Source organism: Silene latifolia, chromosome 8 (assembly GCF_048544455.1).
Source record: "Silene latifolia isolate original U9 population chromosome 8, ASM4854445v1, whole genome shotgun sequence".
NCBI lineage: Eukaryota > Viridiplantae > Streptophyta > Magnoliopsida > Caryophyllales > Caryophyllaceae > Silene > Silene latifolia.
The window spans coordinates 26,508,637-26,523,328 of NC_133533.1; positions in this window are offsets into that span (position 1 = coordinate 26,508,637).

Consider the following 14,692-nt stretch of genomic DNA (forward strand, 5'->3'; position numbering starts at 1 on the left):
TAGCGGAATTGTCATGCTAATACATATTCTCAGTCATATCGCTTCCGAGATTTACTCTGATAAATCTTTCATAGTTAAGAGATGAAATTAATAGCACAAGGGATGACATTAATAGATGCCCCTAAATCTAACACGGCCTTTTCAAACTAAGATCTCCTATGGTACAAGGAATAGAAAACATTATGGGGTCACTATAATCCAGACCTGTTTTAGTAAATTTCTACCAACTTAGGGTTAAAATGACCGCTCTTTTTAGCCTCGTATCGGGGGGTTAAATTATATGTGATTTGTGACGGAATATGTATGTAATTTGGACGGAGTAACGATGTAAGTAAAGTAAAAGACGAAATAAGATAATAATGACACAAGAGATTTTGGTGACGCGGAAAACCCGATGTGGGAAACAACCGCGGGGGGAGTCGGAATCCTGCCAATATTCCACTATATGATAATCGGAGCACAAGTACAATATACAATGGTCTGGATCTGATGATGAATTATCTATCCAGTGTGTAAACGAAACAGACGGAGTATTTACCGGATGTAGGGGTTATTTGTGGGCTTGTACTATCCGTACGTGGGTTATTAGCATGGTGTTCATGATGTAATGATTGGTAAGATGGTGATAATGATTAGGGTAATCATTATCTAAGGATGGAGGTAATGATTACATGGTGTTGGGCATTGTTTATTTGTACGTAAGTATGGTGTTGAGGGGCTGCTCCTCGCTTGCTTGCTTCCCCTTTGTTGGACGTCGTTGTGTGTGTTCTTGTGTGGGTGAATATGGATCCCTTTTCTTGTTTGTCTTCGTTGTATTTATAGTGAATAAACGCTAATAGGTTTATTAGGGTTCCCCACTTAATTGCCTTGTTCCTCAGGGTAGAGTTTGGACTTTCCTTATTCAGAATATGGCAATAATTAGGATTTTCTTACTTTACCCGAGACCTTATTAGTATCTTAGTCCAAGCCGAACTCTTCTTCACCTGCTATCCTTCCCCGAATTATTCTGCTTCCAGGCCTGCCTCTCTGGCTCGGTCCATGGGCCCGACTCCCCATGTATGTCATGGGTCCATTACTCATTAATTACCCACATATCTCGTTCCACGTAGCCCAGACAAAATACGGTAATTTTGGCCCTAACAATTGCCCCCAATTTCGCTTCTCAGCTTCGTTGAGGAGGGAAATTAACTCTTTAAGCTCTGCCTACTGTCGCTATTGTGCTACCGGTAAACCGTTGCTATCCTTCTGGATTATGCTGCTATTCTGCTGGAAGGAGCTGCAGCCAAACTACTATGACAGACCGTTGAAACTTTGCTGGAACAGAGTGTTGAAGCTCTGATGGAGGCGTTTGTTGGAATTCTGCTGGAGCAAGCCGCTGGCTGCTTGCTGGACCTGACTCCGACCAGATATACTTGAGATCATTCTTTATCCCTACTCTGTACCCAGAATTATGGTACCCTGGCCTGCTTGATTCTGCTGAATCGTACTCTGCTGTTTTTGTAGACTAATTTCTGGCTCTCCTTGATTCTGTTGATCGGGAAGTAGATGTAAGCTGATTTTTTACTGATGTAGACTCGTGCATTCCTGTTAGCAGACTTTTCAGCAAACGGACTCTAGGCGGATTTCTGTTGGAGGATGCTCAGAACAATCGGTGGACTCTAGGATCTTGATCGCTGACGTTGGGATCATGATGGCTGGTGCGGGGAATCAGACGGCTGGTTCTGGAGTCTGGCAGCTGGCTTTGGGAACCAGACGGCTGGCGTTGGGGACCAGACGGCTGACGCTGGGGACCAGATGGCGGATGCCAGGGAGCAGATGCCTGACACTAGGGACCAGGTGGCAGATGCTGGGATCCAAACGATTGGCTCTGGGAACTGGGCGGTTTGCTGAGGGAACCAGAAAGCTGATGCTGGGAGCGAGACATCTGAGTCTGGAAACTGGACGGTTGTCTCTGGGAACCAGAAAGCTGATGCTGGGAGCCAGACGGCTGAATCCTGGGAAGCACTTCCCACCTGTCCTTACCATTCTTTTATCTGGTCACCAAGGGTGAATCTGATGGTTGGAGCATTCGGCATAAGTTTGTTGTGCACTTGTTATATAGGTGATACCTGCAAAATGTTAGTAGCAATGCATGTGCATGCATGGACTCTCTAATATATGATGCAGACTATATGATGATTAGATATGCTGTAGACTATCATATGTTGTGAATGCAATGTCAACCATGACTATATGCTCTGTCTCTGTCATTTCCTTTGTCTTTGTCTAGAGTTTAGTTCCCACTTTTGATTTGCCAGGAGGCTGACCTGGTTTAAAGTGCACAACCTCTTCCCCTGGTGGCAGATGTTTGATAAAATATTTTACCCATGACGTAAAATATTTTATCAATAGGATAGCTAGTTAAAGCGTACCTCTCATTGTCCTTTTCCCGTTAACAAGGAATGTTGCGTTCCTTGTGGTTCTAGCGTTTTTTAGTTTCGTGCATGCACCTATGTATATGGCCCTACGTCATAGCTATGAATTTACTGAGATTAACGGTGAGGTACAGGTGGTCTTAGTATCGTCGTGCTCTGCGCGCTACCTCCAACGTATGCTCTCCATGTGGCTGACTTAGTAAACGTCTCGTAGCCCACATGGCAGGGGCTGGACCCTCAGAGTTTTCCTTGCCTGACAAGCAACCAGTATTAGTGCTCAAAGCCTTTCTTCCTAGAAGCGTAAAAGATAACCAAATAGTACAAATACCTGGTGTTATCTCATGGTGTTCCAGGGCAACATCTGGATCCAGGAAGCCACGGCGCGTACCACTTGGGTTTTTAGAAAATATTTTGTTTTAAATAAAGAGGAATAAAAAAAACAAAAACAAATTTTGAAACTCAAAAAAGGACTCGATAAAACAAAGATATTAGTAAAAAGGTTTTTGCGTCATGGACTGTTGAAAGGTACTCTGTACACTAAGGTTTCGGCACTTTGTCAGACAAAGTACTGTCGGGGATTATACAAGATTTGACCTTGCATGGCCATCAATCTGTACACTTTATTACCTGGCGCTTTCGACCTGTCATTGTCCTTACCTCTTGTAAGCAAATTCTTCAGCCTTATGATTTTTGGTGTTTTCAAATACCCTTCATAGCACTAGGTCACCTACTGCGAGAGTCCTGGTTCTGACGTTTTTATCATATGTCCTTGCTTCTAATTGCTTTGTACGATGTCATGCGTATGTGAGCACTTTTTAGTTCAGCTGTTGTGGCTATTTCTTTTTGCTATTTGACCAAGCTTGCTCGATGGACTATTGAGTTCTGGCTGCCGCGTGGGGGATGTAGTCTCTGCCCCCCTGCATGACTTTCACGGCTTTGCTGTGGATGTCATGCAAAATAGTATGAGACCCATGCTTTCTTTTTACTTTCTTGCTGAGGGTAATGTCATTTATTCTAGCAAGTGGAAGAGGTTGGTGGCAGCATGTGTTGTCTTTTGTTATTTCATGTTCTGGTGTCCAGGGAACAAGGTTGGTGGAAGCATGTGTTGCTGTGATTTTTCACTTTGGGAAGCTGATGCAAGGATGTGTTCTGCAGCATTCTGGTTGCTGTCTGTCTCCTAGATATTCAGGGTGCTAGGAGCTTTTATGTAACAGCGGTACGTTGATTGAATTGCCCCCATTCCATTGATTCATGTTATGCAAGCTGCTGGCGGAGCTACCTGTCCTGCTAGCTCTGTGGCCCGATCTGCGCGCGAGGAGGCTGTTTCTGCAGGCCGAAAATTTGCTGTAGGGAGCACTCTGCGTCCTTCATTCAGCATTCTGTGTCCTGCGTCCTGCATTCTGTATCCTGCCTTCTGCGTCTTGCGTCCAGCATTCTGCGTCCTATGCTGCAGAAGGAGCGATTTGATATGGGGAAGGAGTGGTAGGTTCTGGAGCACGAGTAACCACTCCTGTTGGCAGGGAGATCTCCTGCAAAAAATTATTCTGATAGGGCCAGCATTTGGCATAGCCAACGACCTTCCAATGCTCAAGGCAATAGTTATTCAAAATATAACAGGGTAACAAGATTACGAAGTTACGAATTACTTTAAGAGCGACATATGGACATGAATCTTCCTGTTCTTTATTTAATGATGATTTTAGCACATGAATGATAAGCATAAGTGGTGAGATACCTAGCTTGATTGCTACCCCCAGGTTGTAAGGACGTCTGCCTCCAGGTTCTGAGTTTTGGCCCCCAACTGGGGACTTGCCTGGTTTCAGATATTTTCATGTGCCTGACTCTGAGGGTCGCTACAAGCTTGGATGATCAGGTTCCCTCCTTGTCCCCTCGCGGGGACCTAGGTACCAGGCCTAATCTTGTCCCTCTTATTGGAAATTCTGCTAGTGTGTCATGTACAATTCTGATTCCTATTTCTCTTTTAGGTTCCTGATGTTTTCATCCACCTAGGTTTGGGGTGCTGGACTAGAGTCAGGTGTAAAGTCTACCATGGTTGGTGACTTAATTGTCATTCGAGGTTCGAACTTCAGGGTGTGAGCACTTAGGCGTATGGTTCAATTGGTCATTGTTCATTTATCCTAATAGCTCTAGTTTTCTCATATAGGGTTTTAGGGGGTAGTTAGTTATCACATGAATATGATGAGACTAGAAATAAGAAAACAATTTACATAAAGCTATAACAAGTACAATAAACAGTTTTTCAAGTGATGTGTACCTGGTCTCTGCAGGATGCAGAGACTTATTGAGATAATATTCTGAGTTCCAGTATGACGCTAATTGATACCTTGGTTGCCGACAGGTATGGGGATCCGGTGCTGGGACCATGCGCGGGGACTAGATGCAGGGTCCAGGTGCGGGATCAGGTACTGGGACTAGGTGTGGTAACCAGGGTTCTTCTGGTTCCGGGCTGGACGACAGTGGTGGTACCAGGCTTCCCCTGGTTCTGGCTTGGACGGCAGAGGTAGTACTAGGGTTCTCCTGGCTCTACTCCTTTTGGCTGATGGCTCCTGTAAATGGGCTATGCAGAAGTCTGGCTCGCTCTGGGTCCTGCCTTCCATCTGGTCATATTTCCTGCCTCCTCAGGTTTCGCCTCTGCTTCCTCCTGCATCCTGCTTCTGACTTCCTGCTTCCTGGATTTCCGTTTCAGGTTCTTCCTGCTTCCTGGATTTCCGTTGCTGGTTCCTCCTGCTTCCTGGAATTCCGTTTCTGGTTCCTCCTACTTCCTGCCTCCTGGAAGTTAAGAGGAGATAGTTGGTCGAGACTTCTTTTATTCTACTAGGTCTCAGCGTCTTGGGGACCTGGTTCTGGGTGTTGATGAGGTCAGCTCCCCAAAAATGATGCTTATTGGGTCAGCCACCCGAAAATGCTGCTGGTCAGGTCAGCCACCCGAAAATACTGCTGGTGAGGTCAGCTCCCCTAAAATGCTTTTGAGGCTGCTGATGTTCATGAGCCAGAGCTAGTTCCTGCAAGAGAAGATCAAACATAGCAATGTAGAAAAGCTGGTGTAGCTGCTGCCAAGGAGAGAATCATGTTAGGAGGACCTCTCCTCCGACCCGTTTGTACTCTTGTTTATGAGTGCCTGGCGACTTGGCCTTTTTGTATTTTGCTTTGTTTTGAAATTTCTCCCCGAGATGTAGACTGGGTGTGAAACTTGTTTTAGAAGCTCCTTATGAGTTGTTACCCTATGAGGGTGACAATTTGATGGAATCAGCATCCAAACGCCCGACGGACTCCGTGTTGATTGCCATGTTGAGTAGCGTTTCTTATATTTCGATTGTTTCTTTGCGAGCCTTGATAGTTCCAGCCGGACGCTCATTCTGATTTGCCACTTGCTAGACTTGATCTGACTCGTGGAGCTTATTTTACTCGACCTGCCCCCACATGATAACAGGTGGTTGCTGCACCAGGCTTTCTGATCCTGCAAGAGAGTTAGAGACAGACGAAATAGTACCAAATATGTTACAATCTAATGACACTTCTGTAGAGGTCTGCCCCCAGGGTCGGTGGCTAGCGGAGTTGTTGCGACACTTGTTCAGTTTGTATTCTGGTTCCTGCTGGCTAAAAGTTCCTACAACAGGGAGGAATTTAGCTCCAACAGAACAGAACTACGAGATACGGTGTTACCTGATGTTGCCTCCATTCTGGTCAGCATGGGAGAGTAGTAGGATGCTAGGCATCCAGGGTATAGCCTGGTGTCCTCAGCTTACTGCAAGCTCCAGGTGCCTCTCTGCAACTTGCTTCTGGATAGCCCGAGTCAGGTTGTGAATTTTCATCTGGAGCACCAACACGACGTCTAGGGATCTCTGGTCCAGAGATTCTGGAGGTCCTGATCTGCTCCCAGCCTGGTACCTTCGAGTCGTACACACTGTCGAACATTCTATTTGGTCCATCTTATTTGGTACACTTATTCTTGGTACATCATGCGCGGTTTCGGTGCATTGACCATTCCTTCTCTGGTAGCTAGAGGCTGGAGGGACTCTGGCGTCGAGATGTGTTGTAGGACTCTAGAGGAACTCTAGGGAGCAGTTCTGCTGCCAACATCTCGATAAATTCTGGGACCAGATCTTCTGGAAGACCCTGGGAAACTCCATGGACCAGATCTACTACGGGACTCTGGAAGAACTCCGGGAATCGGATCTTCGGCTTCGGGGAGCAGATCCACGGCTGAATTCTGGAGGGACTCCGGGATCCAGATCTTAGGCTTCGGGGAGCATATCTACGGCTCTGGAGAGCAAATATACTGTTTGGATCTGGGAGGAATTAGGGAACCGGACTTTCTTCTTGGACTCGAGGGAAAGTGCAGGGACCAATCTCTTTGTCGAACTCAGGCTTTTGAAGGAATTTCGGGGACCAGATCCGCTACCGGACTCTGGGACCAGATCTGATGCAGGTCTCTAGTGGGACTTCAGGGAGTAGATCTGATGCGGGACTCCTGGAGGAACTCTGGAAGCTGATCTACTGCTGGCTTCTGGGGAGGGTCCTAGGAAGCAGATCTACGGCTAACTTCTGGAGGAACTCTGGAAGCAGATCTGCTGCTAACTTCCGGGGAGGGTCCCAGGAAGCAGATCTAATGCTGAATTTTGGCGGAGGATCCCAGGAAGCAGATCTGCTGCTGGCTTTCGGATGACTTCTGAGGAGCAGATTTTCTGCGACACGGAGGAACTCGGAAGTAGATCCGTCATGGCTTTCGGATAACCTCCGGGAGCGAGATCTCTGCGACTCCATGAACAGTGATGAGATCTCGCTCGCTAGGAGGCATGGCACCGGAGACTGACTTGATGACAACTTGGCTACAGAGATCGATCACCATGCCCCACGGTGGGCGCCAAACTGTTTTGGTAAATTTCTACCAATTTAGGGTTAAAGTGACCGCTCTTTTTAGCCTCGTATCGGGGGGTTAAATTATATGTGATTTGTGATGGAATATGTATGTAATTTGGACGGAGTAAAGATGTAAGTAAAGTAAAGGACGAAATAAGGAAATAATGACACAAGAGATTTTGGTGACGCGGAAATCCCGATGTGGTAAACAACCGCGGGGGGAGTCGGAATCCCGCCAATATTCCACTATATGATAATCGGAGCAGAAGTACAATATAAAACGGTCCGAATCTGATGATGAATTATCTATCCAGTGTGTAAACGAAACAGACGGAGTATTTACCGGATGTAGGGGTTATTTGTGGGCTTGTACTGTCCGTACGTGGGTTATTAGCATGGTGTTCATGGTGTAATAATTGGTAAGATGGTGATAATGATTAGGGTAATTGTTTTGTGTGGATTTTGCGCAGGGCGAAATCAGGTCAGGGTGATATTGTGCAGGGTTAACTAGCTCTAATTAGATTACTGATCAGGTCGTCAGGATACGATATTGAGCTATAAGTAGAATAACAAAAATAACAAGACAAACAATTTTGTACGTAGAAAACCCTTGAATGGTAAAAAACCACGGGCACCAAGCCAGGAGAGGATTTCACTATATGATTTGGGAGTATAATGATATGATAACAACAATGCTTGTATTTCTCTAAGTAATGTGTTTATATCTTCTTGCGTATGAATGATGTGTCTCCAATATCTTCAAATTGTCTCTTATATAGCTTTCCTATCTTGAATGGTTGTATGATCAAGCATTGAAGGCTGAATATTCTCCATAATTGCTGGTAATAATTGCTGAATATTTCCCTCTTAATTACCGTATTTATTGTATAATCTTCATACTTAATGCTGCGTATTTATTTCCATTAATATACGCGGATATGGTCAAATATTGTCCTGATATTTGGACCGTTGTCCTCTCCATGGCCTGGCGCCTATCTTCATGTGCCCTGAGAGCCTAGCACCCTGAGAGCCTGGCAGTCAGGTTTAGATGAAATGCTTATCAGGGTGGTCTGCGGATTTCCAGGCCTAACAATTGCTCCTTATCTCCTTATTGGTAGTGCCAGGACGAAAAAATGAGGAGATAACTTCAGTTTGGATAAGATCACCCAACGGTTAAATTTTCCCCGATCGATTTTTCAGAACGGCTCTTTTATCGCAATTGCTGACGCGTGGTTTATTTACTGCAACTTCCTTAATGATTTTGCGGCTGAAACCCTAATCTTTCTCACTATAAATACTTGGTCGCTTCATTAAGTTGAACTTCATTAACACAATTTCTCTTCGTCTTCTTTCTTTAACAATCTTCAGTTTTCTTAATTCCCAACTTCCCAAATCTTTAATCAATCTTCCATAATTCTTCAAACAATGGCTGCAAACAAAAAATCTACTAGGGCAGCGGTTCCTTCAACTCCTCCTTTGGAGAGATCCTGGCCTCTTTGTTGTGAGGTTGGTCACCTTCCTCGCTGTTTGAAGGCTGACGGTGTTCCCAGGGCGGCTAAAGCGTCAGGGGCTGCTGGTGCCAGTACCTCAGGCAGTAAGTCTATTTTAATCTTTCCTTTCTTTTTACCTGGGCTTCACGATAATGTTTGGTTTGTATTCGTCTGATAAAGATTTCGTGTTGCACCTACCAGGTCATCTGTTCGTCTTGCCGGGTTTGGCATGGTCGACCTTTCACCGGTGGCGAAGATCAAGGAGGAAGGTCCCCAGGGAGCGGGGATACTAAGCCTGTTATTGACTTGGTGAGCAGCCTGATGTTGCCAAGGTCACTCGCACTCTTGTCCCTCCGCTGAAACAAGTTCAGCAGCCCAGAAGAGAAGAATTGAAGATGTTGACGTTTCTGCCCCGGTCAGGGAGGTGAGAGCCAGGTTGGATAATATGGAGGCTGCTAGGGTGAAAATCAGGGACTATGCAGCTTCAAAATCGGATGTCATGCTCACCCTTGACCCTGTTGAGACTGCTACTCAGGCAGTTGCTTCAGTGGATCATTCGGTCAGCCTCTTGGCTGGTGCCCTGGCTGCTATGAGGGAGGTATGTTGGCATTTCTTCCATGTGTTTTGGTAGTCCTCTATTGTTGGTACAAATTATTCATACTTTTCTTATTTTTGACCAGGGTGTCGCGACCTGTCTCCATAATGCCTATCAGGCTACTTCTTTGGTAGCTGTGGATTGATCCGATGAGATCGATTATGATAGGTTGAAGTCCGATTTGGAATTTGCAAGGGTGACTTGGCTGCCAAAACCGCCGACTTGACAAGGGTGCGGTGAGAGGATGTTACTAAGATCGAGGCGACTTCAGAGTAAGCGGTACGTTGCAAGAAGCCCGGGAGAAATGAGGAGCTCACCCAAGAGAGGGATGACTTGGAGTTTAAGTTGGATGATGCTTCCCTCTATTTCTATATCAAAGGAAGGCATTTGCTATGTCGGAACTGTCGAGGCCAGGGCAAAATGGGACCCCCGGTGACATGGCTTTTTTGCTTCAAGTATCCCGACTGCATAATTTGGAGAATGAACAGAGGTCGACTCCCGAGGGGAGCGAGAATGTTGGCCGAGCCGGCTAAGAGTGGGGAGCAGGTTGTTGATCTGCTACTTCGAGGAGAAGCGATAATATTTTTAATTCTCGTTGGTATTTTGGCCCATCCAGGGGGATGTCCCTGGACAAACATTATTTTCGTTTTCCTGTTTTGGGTCGGGGGGCTCTCCCGGCCTTTATGAATATTTTGGCGCCTTTGCCCCAGGGGGTAAAGGTTTATTAATATAGGCATGATGGCCTTCTTTTGGCCGATTTCTCTTTTGTCTTTGCTTGATTTGTGAGTTTCATCTGTTGGACTGTCAAATATTTCGTTTGCATGATCTCGCACATTATTCGGTTAAATAACCCGCACATTATTTTTGTTTTTAATCTGTCATGAGTATTTCAACCAAGTATAGTGTTTTTGCTATAATGGTTGAAGGGGTGGGAAATCCGGCCTGTCAGGAGGTCTTATGTCCCCTGCCTGGCTGGAGGGCTTGGTATTCGGCCTGTCGAGAGGGCATTTTAGACTGGTGGTCGGGATAAAACACCCTTGCACCGTCTTGCTGCGTCCAGCCGGTTGTTATCCCTGGGCTGTCTTGTGATCCCCTTTGATTGTGGCTATGCCCCAGTCTGTTGGTATCTTGATGCACTGGTGATAGGTTGATGGTACGGCCTTGACATTGTGAATCCAGGGTCTGCCCAGGATGGCGTTGTAGGATGACAAGCAGTCAAGGACCCCAAACTTTTCATAGGATGAGACTCCTTCCACGTAGGTTGTGAGGTGGATCTCTCCTAAAGTGCTCCTGGTTTCACCACTGAATCCTACTAGGATGCTGAATTTTTTGGTGATTTGATCCTCGTTTATCTTCATGGCCTTCAGTACGTCAAGCATGATCAGGTTCACTGAGCTGCCTCCATCGACCAGGATCCTTCTTCATCGTGGTTTTGTTCCAATCTGCATAGAAATGACCATGCCATCGTGATGAACATCAGGGATGCCCACCAGGTCACAATCATTGAAAGTGATTGTTGCAACAGGATCCAGCTTGCAGGGTGACACAGTCCTCGGTGTCCTGGCTATCTTTTTTGCTGCTGAACTTGTCAGGCCGCAAATCTCTGAACCGCCAGATATAAATTTTACTTCATAGAGTGGTGGTGGTGGAGGGAGACTTCGATCCTGCTTGTGCTCCTGATTTTCTTTATCCTGGTTTGCATTCCTGCCTTTTGACTTGATCAGGTCTTTTAAGTATCCTGATTTCAGCAGGTAGGCCACTTTCTTCCTCAGGGTGAAACAATCATCCGTGGTGTGTCCAATATCCATGTGAAATTCGCACCATTTTGAATTGTCTCTTCTGGGATTTGGATTTTCTACCTTCCTGGGCCATCTAACGATTGTTCCTATGTTGTCAAGCCTCGGATTAATCTGTGAGTATCAACACTAAAGTTATGTTCGGAGATAGGTGGATAAACCTTAACCTTACCTTGATATTCATGGGTCAGGTTGACTTCTGACTGATCTGGCCTGGAATATGGAGTAGGTCTGTAATTGTTCCCTCTGTTGCTTTTCCAATTACTTCTTTCATGATCCCTTGGTCCACTGGGTGATCCAAGTTTGTAGCTTTTATCTTCTTCCAGCCTGATGAAGGCAAGGGTCTTGGCCTGAACATCTTCGAAGGTGTGGCAGGGATACTTAGTGAGTTCTTTGTATAAGTCACTATTTGGTAGTAACCCCAATCGAATGCCTCCCTTTGTTGTTCCAACGTCACACCGGGTATAGATACTTTCTCTTTATTGAATCTTGCAAGGAATGTCCTGAGGGTTTCATCAGGCTTCTGTGTAACACGGTAAAGGTCACTGGATCGTTTCTCCAACTCCCTGCTACTTGCAAACTGCTGGTTGAAACTGTTGATCAGGTTGGCAAAGGAATGGATACTGCCTGTAGCTACCCGTATCCGTCGATATTGGAATTTATAGAGAACCCGACAAACGCCCGATGATGATAGGACACATGTATTTATTAGTTGTCATTGTCATTATTTGGGTTCGTTTTACGATGTAGAATGAGCGTTGTCGACGGAGTATTTTATTAATTTAAATGATATTTAAATTAATGTTTTTTTAAAGTGAATTCATTTTATTGCTTTATTTTGAATTTATTTTCTCAAGTTTATTTTATTGAAAATAAAATAAATATTTGATTTGAAAAATCATTTTATGAGTGTATTTGATTTGAAAAATCATTTATTTTAATGTGTTAATCGATTTGAAAAATCGAATTTGAAAATCGAAAACTCGTTTTAACCACGCGTTTTGGAGCTCGATTATAGCTCGGTTTTTGGGCCCGTTTTCTTTACGAGTTGGCACGAATCTCGAGTACACTAACCAACCTAAGCCTCTACCCATCCAACCCCAGTTCGAACCCCATATCCACAGCCCAAATCATGCCCCAAATCACCCCCAAACAGCCCGCATACACAAAGCAGCCCCCCCTGTTTTGCAGCTCAAACCCGAGTCCAAAACCCGCTCCAAATACCACCAAAACCCGTGCCCATTAACCCTAACCCATACCCTAGTATCCTACCCATATTACCTTAGCTTAACCACCAAGAAAACCCCTCTCAAACCCTCACAAAAGCTGCTGGACAGCAGCTATGCGTGAATGAGCCCGTCTGCCTCTCCCCTCTAAAACCCTACCTTAACTCCTTATAAATACCCCCCCATCACCATACATTCATTCCTATAAGTTCTCCATACATACAACCGTCATTAACAAGCTTTAAACTCCAGAAACAAACCCTAATTGCCTCCCAAAAACCCTAGACAAAACCGACATACAAACAGAGAATCAGTTTGTGTGTCCTCTTTGAAACCATTCGTTCTCCCTTCAAACCTCCATCAAAATTCGAGTTTCTTGTTCCAAATTAACCATAAAACATCCATCTACACATTAGACAAATATTTACGAGCCAAATTGCCCTTGAGAGTACACGAATTCCCTCGAAAAACAGAGTGTTATACACTCTGTTTTCGCGGCTTTTCCTGTCTGTCTAGTTCTGTTTGTGCTCGTTTTTCGTGCCCAATAACTCAAAACGAGCAGGGATTGTTTTAAGATCTCTGTTCTCCTCTCTTTCTAGTTTTCAAAACATCTTTTAAATCGAATTTTCATCGTGAAACGAGAGAGAAATCGCTGTTTGAAAGTTGTTGTCCAGATTCGATAAAAACGTGTTGTTTGCTTTGTTTCTTCGTCAACGACGGCCTCTCGAGATAAAATCTACCATCGATTACGACCCAAGACGATGTCAACGATACATGTTGGTTGAGGGTGCATCAAATCCTCCTCTTTCTCCCTTTTATTTCGTTTTTTTTATGTTTGTTTTTTTTATTGTTTCGTTTTATTTCGTTTATCGTTTTTATTTATCGTTCAAATTAACTATGAAACTAGTCTAGTCCGAGTATGAGTTAAAGTACCACCATGAACACCCACGTTGACTCGAGATGGGAAAGAAACCGCTACATCAGTCGGTCGTACACCCCCGTCTCATTTACATATCCTCGTGTTCAAGGTAGGGCATTAATAAAACGAGTTCTAACTTCGCTCTTCGCTTTTGACCCCTCTTTTGTTTCGTGTGATTCGACCCACCTTAGGACCCGTCACATGTTAGTATGACCTCTGATTGTTAACATATAACTCATTTAGATGACATTAGATCAATTTGATAATCTAATTAGACACATTAGGGTACATCGACGTAGCTTTAAAAATCAACTAACAATTCTGTAACTTAATTGAATGAATCTCTCTCTCTTTCACCTAATTTCTCGCTAGTATAAGAGTGCGTGATTAGCACCTTCTTATTAACACTCGATGAGTTAATTTAATTAGCAAACTTGACCTAATTGGACCCCTTTAGGCCGTGTAGAATGCGCGTTTGCAAGGTATCTTTTCAAATCGATCAACGTCGTTTCTAACTTGTTTTCTAGCCCGCTTTCGAACTTGTTTCGCAATCAATCGATCTAACTAATGAACCTGACCTAGGACCTAGGGTTGGACGTGGCTTTAGGCCGTGAGGCTTGGCCGTGTCCTTTGGTTTTTCTTGTTTCGTTTGTTTTACAACGTTCGTTCTTTATTTGTTTTGTCGCTTGTAATTTATCGTTTGTTATCGAGTTGTAATTTTCGAGTTAGCTTTCTTTTATCGAGTCAAAACCTCTTTCAAAATCTTAGTCTTGTTTGGTTAGATGGTTGTGCCCCAATGCATGTAAGAGCGTATTAAATCGCATGTTGTTTAAAGCAACATGGCCCGATTTATGCTAATGCATGCTTTGGTGCGTGGCCTTATGTCTAATTCGATGAGATTAAGTGAAAGCACACATTACGAGGAGTGACCCAAGGCCGTGAGTCATGTAAGCCGTGGGCCACCCCCCTTGTGCACGTTTCCCTAGGCCGAATGGCCGTGTAATGCGTCATGTACGGTTTTGTGTATAGCGTTGTATTTTAGATCGAGTTGTATCTCTTATTTCTCGTCGTGTCGGCATGAAATGCCTGGGTTGTAATAGGTAGATCCCAACGGCTCCCCCATTCCCCCTAAGCCTTATTTGCTTTGTTTTGTATGTTGTTAGATCAATCAACCCACATGCTAAATTACAACTTTGACAAAGTTAGTTTAGTTGCATCTAAATCGACATAGAAACTTCACATGTTAGGCTTTTAAAAACGATGTTTGCATATCATATATCGTAGTAGCTATGACCTTGTTTGAAATCCGACACTTGACTTAGTAGAGGCCGTTATCGACGGGCGGGGTTAGGTGTCCTTATGGGCTTCCTA